Source organism: Megascapheus bottae, chromosome 14 (assembly GCF_031878675.1).
Source record: "Megascapheus bottae isolate mThoBot1 chromosome 14, mThoBot2.hap1, whole genome shotgun sequence".
In the NCBI taxonomy this organism is placed as follows: Eukaryota; Metazoa; Chordata; class Mammalia; order Rodentia; family Geomyidae; genus Megascapheus; species Megascapheus bottae.
Genome location: NC_143522.1, coordinates 27,444,822 through 27,456,050, shown reverse-complemented (window position 1 = coordinate 27,456,050; position 11,229 = coordinate 27,444,822). Strand labels below are relative to the sequence as shown.

General features: G+C 45.1%; 1 long non-coding RNA gene across 1 annotated transcript; it reads left to right on the top strand.

Moving 5' to 3' along the window:
- The first annotated feature begins 8,030 nt into the window (after positions 1–8,030).
- On the top strand, positions 8,031–10,689 carry LOC150054896 (uncharacterized). The gene is made up of 3 exons (XR_016537672.1): positions 8,031–8,409; positions 9,945–10,098; positions 10,613–10,689. It is a non-coding gene; the product is annotated as an uncharacterized LOC150054896 (long non-coding RNA).
- Positions 10,690–11,229: the final 540 nt, after the last annotated feature.

The window sequence follows — 11,229 nt, the reverse complement described above, 5'->3', positions numbered from 1 at the left end:
AGCATAGCAGATATTGACAAATAAGCATTGTCTTGAGTGCAAGTCTGACTATAACCTGCTGATTTAATGACTCACACTAAGTTTAGGGAGTGCGGGCTGCAATATTAATTACAGAAACATGGCTCTGCTCCTGTACTGAATAACAGCCAGCATAAATATCAGGACCTGACAGAAACAGGTAATGAAGACAGGAGCTAGGCTCAAAGTTGGCAGGGGGTGGAGAAGGGGCTGAGGACACGGTACACAAGAAACTACTCTCCCAATGTCACTGACTTTACCGAATTCGGCAATGTATTAAAAAAAAATGTGAGAGATAGGGCTGGATGCAATGTAATTCCTTGGCTCAAAATGTCAAAGAATTGTAATATAGTTTAGTGTTTTTGAGTCATGGAGAAAAAAATTACACACACACATATAATGTGTATATATATCTATAAGATAGATATAGATATATATGGGGTAGGAGTCGGTGTCAGACAGACAGACAAGGTTTGGGGGCACTGGTCTGATTTCTAGTTTGTGCTTGTGCCAATTCTGACAGGTGGATGAAGCCTGCTAGGGAGAAAGCAAAGCTCCTTAGTATCTGCCCTGGCTATGCAGGCTCCATGAGTGTCCCCGGGACCCCAGGACCCCAGATCCCCAGGTCCCCATCCATATGCATCTCCTCAGGCCTTGAAGGAAGGAGGCCCCGCTGTCCAATCCCACAGGAGTATGACTTTTTTGGTCTGCATGTCCAGAGTTTCTTAGCCGTCAACCCACAAGTATGTGGCTATTAGGGACACTGTCCCCATCTGTGTCCCTGCAGCCTGAGTTCTGAGCTTTGGGGGTTCACTTTCAATAGGGAAATTTTTTTCCCTTTGAAGTGTATCTCACCAATCTGCAGCTTTTCTTTCCTAAACTAGCAACCTTTCCCAAGAAAACAGAAATGTAAATAGCTCCAAGGTTTCCTAACAAGGCCAGTCACCTGGTAGATTTTTCTGGAGACTAGCCATTATAGGAAAGCTGCTAAGAAATTCTAGTAGCCAAATTTTAATTAACTGACAGGTCAATGAATTCCTGTTGAGTTGGTGTATTTTTAATCAGAGAAGCTATAAACGGGTTTTCTCTCGTTCTGGGGAAATTGTGTGTGTGTGTGTGTGTACATACGTGTGTACAAGGAGCAATTCCTCAAGTTCAGTCATGATTTAGGTCTTGGTACTTAGAAGACCCAGGCCTTAACTTCCTGTGGGAAAGTCTGTGGCACCGTCCCCAGGTGTCCAGGGTTTTGGTCTGGTGAGGCCACCCAGGGCAGGCTCACAAGCCTTCCTTAGAAACCGGGTTTGCTGCCAGTGTTTATTGGTATGCTAATGCCCAGAGTGGCCTCAATTTGCAATTCTCTCCTGGAAATGGGATTCAGATTTCTGCTTCCCAGTTATATTCTAAAAAGCAGACGCTGGGAGATTTTTCCTTCCCTCTCTTCCTCTGGTCAGGTAAAATAAACTGAAGTCTGGTGGCAAAAGAGGTCCTCTTTGGAGAGGCCTTCTTTGGTCTGAATAGAAAAGGGTGCACTGCTAAGTTACAATACAGAGATTGTCTCTTGCAGAAAGAGAGAGGGGGGAGAGAAAGAGGGGGCGGGAGGGAGGGAGAGAAGGAGGGAAAGGGAGAGGAATGGGGGACTAGGAGAAGGAGGCCAGGTTTCCTTTTATAAACTGTTATTCTCAATTATTAATATCCAGCCCTTTATTCTAACTGAAGGTGATTCGGACCCGGTGTCTTAGCATTAGGGAACGGGGCTAAGGGGAAAATCTCCCCTTTGCTTGAGGTAGCCCCCCTCCTTGGCATTTGAAAATAAATGTAAAGTTTACCTTGGGAACAAATGATTAATGAAGTGTTTTCAGTGTACCCCAGCTGTTCACCATAGTAGAAGAATAATTTGATGTTTGGGGTCCTGAAGACGGAGATGCCCATTGATTTTTTTGTTCCCCCTTTGGTGGGGGGGTAAGGGAGGGGGGTCAGGGAGATTAAAGGGTTAATATTCAAATCAGAAATTTGCAAGGCCTGCATAATGGGAGCGCCACCTTCTTCACAATAGGAATTTTTAACAATATCCAGCCTTGTTAGCAAGACAGTTACATGCATTGAGGGTAATCAGTGTGTCTTGTCAGTTTCTTTTTATCTACCATCTCCAACCGCCGAGGAGCCGAAATGAAGCACTTTGGAATTATCAATTTCAGCCACATTTGCATAACAAAGCCCCCGAGGAAGAGGCATGATAAATGTGAAGGACCCCTCTTGGAAAAGGAACTGTCAACTGCGCCCCGAAAGATTCTCCGACCGAGCGCATTCTCCCGGACTGCAGTCAGCGAAAATAAAATGAAAGCATTAAAGAAAGTCATTCTCTCAGAGAGAAAAATCTCCCCCTCTGCACCGAGAGAACTGGGCGAAATGACATTATGCATATGAAAATGTCCAGAAAGATGTTTGATTTATGTATGCATTAGATGCAAATTCCATTACGGTGCGCGCGCTGTTGTGTGATTTGGCGCTGAACACATCAGCGCCCTGATCAGATCTGATCTCATTAATTCCGACAAGGAGAGAGAGAGGGAATTGAGAAGAATTTATGGCCTGGACACTTGAAAGAAGTAAATTGTAATTCTGTTTAAAGCTGTAGCAAACCTTTTAAACACCTTTTATTATAGGAAAGAAGCACGTACTTTTATAATACTGTAAGGACTTACTTAATCTTGTACTGGGGGCTTCGGGTCTTCATTTAGAGGGGGAAATCGATGACCTTGTTTAGGGGGGGGAAAAAAGATGGGAAAAAATGCCTATTGTGGACCAAATTTCAGGGTGGAAAAAAAATCCCAGTAGTAAGATCAGAGGAGAAATAGGGGCTCCCTGAATAATTAGATAAACATTTGGTTTTAAGGATCATGTGCTTTGTTTTTGTTTTCTTTCTGTGGCTTGATATTTTCAAATAAAATACCAAAACAGTAAAGGAGGTTTGGGGGGGATTTTTTTTTGAAGCTGGGTAACAGATTGACGTTTTTAAATGCCCCTTAATTGTATCATTGATAAAAGTACTACTAAAAATAGTTGCGAGTCCGATGGAAGGGGGAAAGTTTCCAACGGAAGCCTTCGAGATAGCAGAACGGCTTTTGGAAAAGGCAGTCAATTCCAGACCCAAATTAATAATCATCATCATAATCACTCAGCTGCCACAACAGTTTTAAGAGGAAATACATTTTGGTGGTGGGGGGGGGGAAATCACAGATTGTGGCTCTTTATCGATAATGATTCTGATCTTTCTTTTGCTTGGGGAACAAGACCTTAATAAGTGGTTTCCTCCTCTCAGGAGTGATAATCACCCTTCATGGGTGAGATGTCCTATATTTACAGAATCGAGGGCGTAAAGCAGAAAGTGGCTCAATATGTTATGGCACCGAGGAATCAGAATTCCTCCCCCCTGCATTCATGACCCCCTGGAGTGCAGCTTTGCCTGGGGGGGGGGAGAGAGAGAGAGAGAGAGAGAGAGAGAGAGAGAGAGAGAGAGAGAGAGAGAGAGAGAGAGAGAGAGAGAGAGACACGTTTCCCTTCCAATCTTTCATCTCCCTGAGCTATGATTAAGTGCCTTCCCAGGGCTGGAGGTGGAGGGCAGACACTGGAGTAGAGTGGGGGCCCCTTTTTAGCCGATCGTCTGATTGCAGGTAGAAATGGATAATGTGGAGGTGGAATGCTCTCCCAGTGCAGCCTGCGCCTGCAGCTTCCTTCCCCCGGTAATCCACTCCAGAGAAAGTCCCGCTTGGCTTTGGCAAATGTTGATCCAAACTGGTGGGGGGGGGGGGAGGATGCAGATAAACAGCAACTCTGAGGGCAGAGGGTTTTGTTTGTTTTTTTTTTAAGAACCAGGTGAGACCATTTTAAATGTCATTTGTTGTGGGTTTTTTTTTGGTCAAAGGCTAATCCTCCTGTCGGTCCTCATTTCTGCTTAAACCATAAAAGTATCTCCTATGTGCTGAAGATACAATTATAGATGGGCGAGAATCTTATTTAATTTACATTGTGCTCTTCCTGCTGCTCCCCTCCGCTTTGCTGTGTGTTTTTAAGGACACGTGGAATGCATGGTGTGAATTGATTTGCCTATGTTTCAGTGTGTAACACTGACAAATCAGGAAAACAATTGGGTTTTCCTTTGAGAAGAGAGGAGAGAGCGAGAAAAGGAGAATTCTGCCTGTGATGGTTTAAAAATTCAAAATTTCCTCATTTATCTACATGATAGCTCTAACCACACCATGGAAAGGTGTATTTAAGCTGCAGAGATTTGTTTTAGAAAGTGAGATTTCATGTCCTTTCACTTGTGCTGGGGACTTGTAAGAATTGTGCACATTTTGAATAGAATTGTCCGAGGAAAGGTACTAGAGTGAGGTCCTCTATTTGTTTTCCTTTCTGTTTTTCTCACGGTGTTTCCAGGTACAGGTATGCCTGTGATACAGGTCTGGATTGTTCAATTAAATCATTCTTCAAATCTACATAGGAAGGAATGAAATGTACATATTAGTTGTCCCAAATAATGATAGCTTTCTCCCATCTTTTGCAATGAGGCAGAGCATTATGCTTCTCTCTCAGTGTCTCTCTCTCTCTCTCTCTCTGACACATAAACACACACACACACACACACACACACACACACACACACACACACACCACTTCATGAATGGACAAGGCACAAGGCTTGGTGATTAAGGTCTCTCAGCCAGTTCTTCCCTGCCTAGGCTAATGTGATTGAATTGGAACAATACCTTTGAACTCCACAGCCCTGATCTGCATACTAATTGGTCTTGAGTCCTTGACAATGACCTTAGCTCATTTCCACCCATTCCTGAAAAGGCAGCTGGCCCCAGTCAAAAGTTGCTCTCTGAATCCAGTAAGGATTAAAAAAAAAAAAAAAGTCCCTTTGTAAAGAGTGTTTCTAGCAGCTCTTGACTCCACAGCTCCCCCTGCAAGGGACTTTCAGAAATAAAAAGTGTTTGTGGAGGACTGGAAAATGAAATGGGGAGGAATTTCTCCCCCTGACCTCAGGAGGTAGGGGATGGAGGAAATCTAGGTCTCAGAAGTCATTCTGACCAAAGTCCTGCAATATCTTTCCCCAGATCATCTTTGAAATAACGAAAGCAAAGCCTGCCTATAAATTACACCCTTCCTAAACCAGACAAGACTCAGAGCAGATCTTGATTTAAAACGGAAGAATTTTGTTCATTATGGATGTCTACGCATAGTTTCTGATTTTAAAAAGAAAAACGGTCACACTAAATTATTTTCCTCAATGACTGAGATGTTAACAGTCTTATATTGTCTAGCTCACCGCGCCCTGCTTTGCCTAGTGGCTTCATGGTATCTCTTCTATATTCTTGAGACAGGAGTGGGGGGCGGGGGAGAATTGGGTGGAAAAAATATACTGATTTCCCTCAGCTTTACATACCTACCAATACCTACCTACCAATTAAATGGACCTGGGAACATGTGAAAGTGGACTGGAGGTCCAATCTCCCTTATCTGGTTGGGCTATAAAGATGCCGCCTTGAGCCACACAAAGTTCTGGGACACACCAAAACATCTGTGAGTTAATCAGGAGCTTCGCCATTCAAGGGCCAAAGGTAAAATTCTGGAATTAGCCCTGGAAAGAAAATAAAATAAAATCTCTTTGATCATAAAAATCATCAAAGCAATCTATTTAAAAAAATCCTAAAACAAACAGTAGCACAAAATCAAAATACAGAAGCTTTCCTTGGAGAGGATGGTACTGGGCTCTAAGATTTCCTTGAAATTTGTCCCAGGATAAATTAGAGAAGGGAGGTGGTTACTCCTGGCAGAAACACAATGTATCTCATTATTGGGACAGGCGATCAACCAAAACCATGTACCTCCCGCTGACTCGTGTCCATTGTAACTGACCCAACAGGTACAAAACAGAACCGTCCCTCAGATCCACACAACCACACAGCCTGCCGGCGTCTAGCAGTGCCCTACCATATCTTCAAGGCCAGCATTGTCACCTGCAGCCCAAGGCCACCGGGAGTCCCCACAGCATGGGCGTACAGTGCACACAGGCCCACTTCACCTCCATGTGTGTTTCCATTGCAGTACAGCAGACACTTCTCTAAGAACACGTTGTTCTAAAAAAGATAGGAAGGAGAAAAAATACTGTCTGTAATTTGTCATGAATTTCAATTACCGAAAACTTTTGATTTTTCTTTCTTTTTGCAGGAAAGGAGGAGGGGGTAAATAAAAAACCTTTGGCAGAGCTCCAGGTTTTAAGAATGTTGCTAATGCAGAGAATGAGAAAAAGATAAAGGAGTGTGTGTGTGTGTGTGCACGTGTGTGCATGCATGCACACACGTGTGCAGTGCAGGAAACGCTCTGATAGCACATTCCTGTAGGCCAGGTTGGGGTCAGATCCCGCATAGAGTTTGGGTTTCCAGGGGACACTGCGCATTCTGTATTTATATCCATCTGTGGTCCCCTCGGTGCCCACACCGAGTCCTAGGCGGATAGGCACACACATGTGTGCGCAAAGAAATTCAGTCTATACTTGAAAATATGCCAACCTGAAAGGTGTTGGGGAGGAAAAAAAAGGCTCATTTTAGGACTAGAACGTCTAAGGATATTTTCCTCCTTTCAGAGAGAGACACAGCTTCTTACCAAATGAGAATGGCAGCCGTACTTTCAGGAAATGTGCAGCTGTGTGAAATGTGTCTAGTCGTAGATTTGCACAGACACCAGTACCCATTCTACTTACATCTAAACCAACTCACGCCAAAAAGCTTCTTCACTGTGCTGGGGTCATAAATGAGCAAGAAACTGAAGAATTGGCTTCACCGACCACCAGCCGTGGGTCACAAGGGGTGTGTGTGTGAGTGAGAGTGTGTGTGTGTGTGAGTGTGTGTGTGTGTGTGTGTGTGTGTGTGTGTTCATACTGGGGTGGCCTGGGTGCTGTCCTTAAGCTTTCATGTTCAAAGCTAATGCTTTACTGCTTGAGCCACAAATCTTACTTACTACCATTTGGTAGTTACTTGGAGACAATGTTCTTGGACTTTCCTGCCCAGGTTGGCTTCAAAGTGCAATCCTCACATCTCAGCCTCTTGAGAAGCCAGGGTAACAGATGTCAGCCACTGGCACTCTACCAGATACAAGATTTAGAATCAGCAGTAGAGATGACAGAGTGCTATGATCTGTTCTTGTCCCTTGCGGAACAATGTCACATTTCTATGGTATATATACATGACTACAGCCAAATTAACACTTGTCGAGTAAGGAAATAACTAAAATGAAAGAACCCTACCTTACCAGGCATCCTATCTGCCCGGCACCATGCCTGGCAATATTCAGGATAGGAAATACCTTAGTACAAAAAGAAGAGAAGAAGCTGCCTGCCCCTCTAGGAGGAAGAGAAGCAAGAAGGTGGGCAAGTGTGGAGGTGTGGAGCGGGAGGCTGTGGGACCTCAGGCAGAGCTAAGGGTCAAGCAGAGGCAGTAAGGTGGAGGCCAGGCCAGGCAGGGTCTCTGGAGGTCACATGAAGGACTTTAGCTCTTACCCTAGGGGAAGTGGGGAGCTCAATGGGGAGTGAGAGGGTGGCCAGATCCCAGTATGGACATGGAGACCCTTCTTCTGGGTGAAGGCAGCTAAGGGCCAGTTAGCATCACTCTTCCCCATTCACATAAAAATGATGCCCAAAACCCAAGGGTTTTGTTTTTATTTTTTGTTTCCAGTGTACAGAAAGAAGTCAAGTGGATACCCAGCAAGGGGAGATTTGCTGTCCCATTCTGCTTTCTATTATGTGTAGCTGCTTTGGGCTCACAGGTCATCATTGTGACCTCAAACCATGCTTGTGGGAACACACAGGTGAGGTGGAGAGGGGAGAAGAGACAGTGAATGCCCACTGAGCAACGCAGGCTTTCTCCCCCCCCCCTTCCTCCTGCTCCTCCTGCTCCTCCTCTTCTTCCTCTTCCTCCTGCTCCTCCTCCTGCTTCTCCTCCTTCCCCTCCTCCTTCTTCCTCTTCTTTCTTCCTGTTCTTCTCCTTCTTCCTCTTCTTCTTCATTCTGTGACACTAGAATTTGAATGCAAGCTTCATGCTTGCTAGTCAGGGGTGCTCTACTACTTAAGTTTCACCCCCAGTCCTTTTAGCTATTACTTGTGGAGACTTACTAATATTCTGCCAGCTGACGGCAAGCCACACTCTTCCCGATCTCTGTCTCCTGAGTATCTGGGATATGAAGTGGGATCCGCCATGTCCGGCCTTGGAGCATCCCTTGGACTGACTTCCTCAGGGCACCTTGAGCAAAGAAAGCCAGACTGGTGCCCCAGGACCTCAAGAAGCCTTGTCACTTCCCATCTTAGGTCTGAAGTCAACTCCAAAGTCAAGTATGCAGGTTGGTGCCCATGCCCTGGCTCTGCCTCACCTTTCCTCACTGGACTGGATGGCATCTTTGTCTTCCCATTTGTCCAGTGAGAGCTAGAACACAAAATCCCGCTCCCCACAGAGTAGCCAGGCTGCCCAGAAGGACAGGGTCAGACCCAAGTGCTTGCCAGACTGAAATGAAGTCCTGCTTGTAAATTGTGTGTCGTGATATCCTTAGGTCTTTGATCTCAACAAAGAGAATAATCTCTGCTCATCATATTATAAATATATAAACACTCATGTTTGTAATGCAGATTTTAACTATATATGTATAAGAGCATAAAAATATTAAAATTACTTATTCTTTTCACTACCAAGAGAAAAACTAAAATTCGTTTTAAACCAATCCCTAAATTTTCTTTTTATTCTATTTGTTTCTTGCATTTAGAATATAATTTAAGTACATGCAAACTTTGTATTCATACTACTATCACTATTATCTATTTTGTTGTGCTTATTTTATTATTATTGAATATTATAAATTCTTTTCAAAGTTGCATTATCATCCTCCTCCTCCTCCTCAGGGCTGGGAGCTCTTACTTGTTTTTCTTGCTCTGGGATAGCTCTCAAGACTCTTCAGAGACCTGTCCAATTAAATTCTTGCCTTGCATTGCATAAGTTCTGATTCCTTCCAAGCTCTTCCATCCTGCTTGGCAGAAAGTGAATCATCAGCAGTCAGACAGGGAGAGAATAACTAAGACAAACAGGAAGGTGACGGCAGAATCTAAAGGAAGGGCTTTTGACCCAGTGATGCCCTCCTGGGCTTGAGCTTGGATTCAGCCTTGGGTCCTTTGGGGGTGGCATAGTGTTGGCCGCCTTGGCTCCCATAAGCCCCCACCTCACCAGCTGAGAGGGGGTGGAGCTTACCCAGAGTCATCCCCAGATGTTCTTGGTCACGCCTGGCATTTGAGTGCATGATAGCAGATGTGGCCAACCGTTGCCAATCAGAAGACTGAAGGACCCCTCCATACACTCTGGGCTCACACATCCTGGCTCTACCTGCTCTGCCCAGGGCTCCCAGCTCAGCTGAGAGCTGAGGCTCTCCTGCTCGAGGGTTCTTGCTGATGGTGTGCAAGCCCTCTGAAATTATGAGCATGGGTTTGAGTGTGTGTGGATCCTGGAGAAGGATCAAGAGTTTTCAACAGAGCGTCTTTGGGGATCAGTGATCTCTAGAACAAGAATACAGAGGATAACTGCAGACCAGGTCGCCTTGCTAATCAAGCCCCACCCGCCTCCTCTCCTATGACTGATTCTCTTCTTCCACACCATTGGCTCTGCACACGACACTCCTCCTGTTCATCACTTTCTTCCTGCTTAGTTTGTTACCCCACACTAGCTTCCTGGAAACTCTGTGTCACGGCCGGCGGTTTGCAAAGATAAGCTTCTCCTCTGGATGTGACCAATGAGGGACCCCGTGGGGTTCCCAGAGTGGGTACTTGGCTAGATGCTCACTGGGTATTCAATGCATGGAATGAGTAGGAACCATTGAACTGAATCTTGCTTCAGCTGATGCAAGACCTCAGAGTGAGAGATGAAACACAGCCTTCCTCTTCAGCCTCTGACTCCAGAAGGCAGTCAGAGCCCCCTGGGAGAGATGTCTCTATAGCCTCTCTCTGGACCACCGTGAAGAACTGTAGAGGCAAATGGAGGGGAGATCATGGTAAGAAATCATGTTAAACATTCAAGCCCCTTCCACATGTGCACTGGAATGAGATGATTGCAGAGGAGGGGAGAGGAGGGAAAAGGCAGAAAGGGGTAATAGCTCCCTCCAGCCTCAGAGGAGGATATTGACCCATAGATGAGGGAGGCACCCACAGGAGTGAGCCCCTCACCCCAGGCCCCACTTACTACCTCAGCACACAGGATCCCAGGTCAAACACGGGAATTGGGATGGCACACAACCACATTTCAGACCACAGCATCTAAATTGCTTTTGAAGTGTCAGGGAACAACTTGCCACATCCTTAGCAGCTTGAAATAATACAAAGTATTCACTATTTCCTAATACCAGCAATCTGGGCATCAGCTAGCCCAAGCCTGTTTCTGTCTCATCAGATGAAATTGAGGTGGCACAGGGGGGTTAGTCACTAGTGAGGCTCAGTTTCTTCTTCTGCTGGCACAGTCCAGTCTCATGGTTGTGGAACAGATTTCTCTGTCCACACCTCTGTCCATAGACTCAATCAGAAAATGGAAATCTGTTTTCTCCAGAGCATCAGGACCTGAAGAGAGACTCCCCATTATTGAACTGGAAGTCACCTGTTGGAATTCATTAATTCCAATGAATTTGCTTCTACAGAGTCTTTGATTCCATATCCTAATCAGGGAATGACATCCATCATGCTGCCACATTCAATAGGAGGAGTTTTGTCTGGTTTTTGTTGTTGTTGTTATTGTTGTGTTGTTGTTGTTGTTTTTGCCAGACCTGGGGCTTGAACTCAGCGCCTAGACACTGTTCCTGGCCTTCTTTTGTACAAGTCTAGCACTCTACCACTTGGGCCACAGCTCTACTACCAGCTTTTTTTTTTTTTTTTTTTTTTTTTGGTAATTTGTTGAAGATAAGAGTCTCAGGGGCTTCGCTTATCAGGCAGCCTTCAAACCACAATCCTCAGATCTCAGCCTCCTGAGTAGCCAAGATTGCAGGGGTGAGCCACCAGTACCTGGCAACAGGAGATTTTTTACAATGTGTGTACACCAGGGGGCAGAAAGTTTGGAGGCTCCATAATATTCTGCTTGGCACAATTCACATAATCTAGTGCTACATCTATGCAAAGCCCATATAGGTGGGATAACT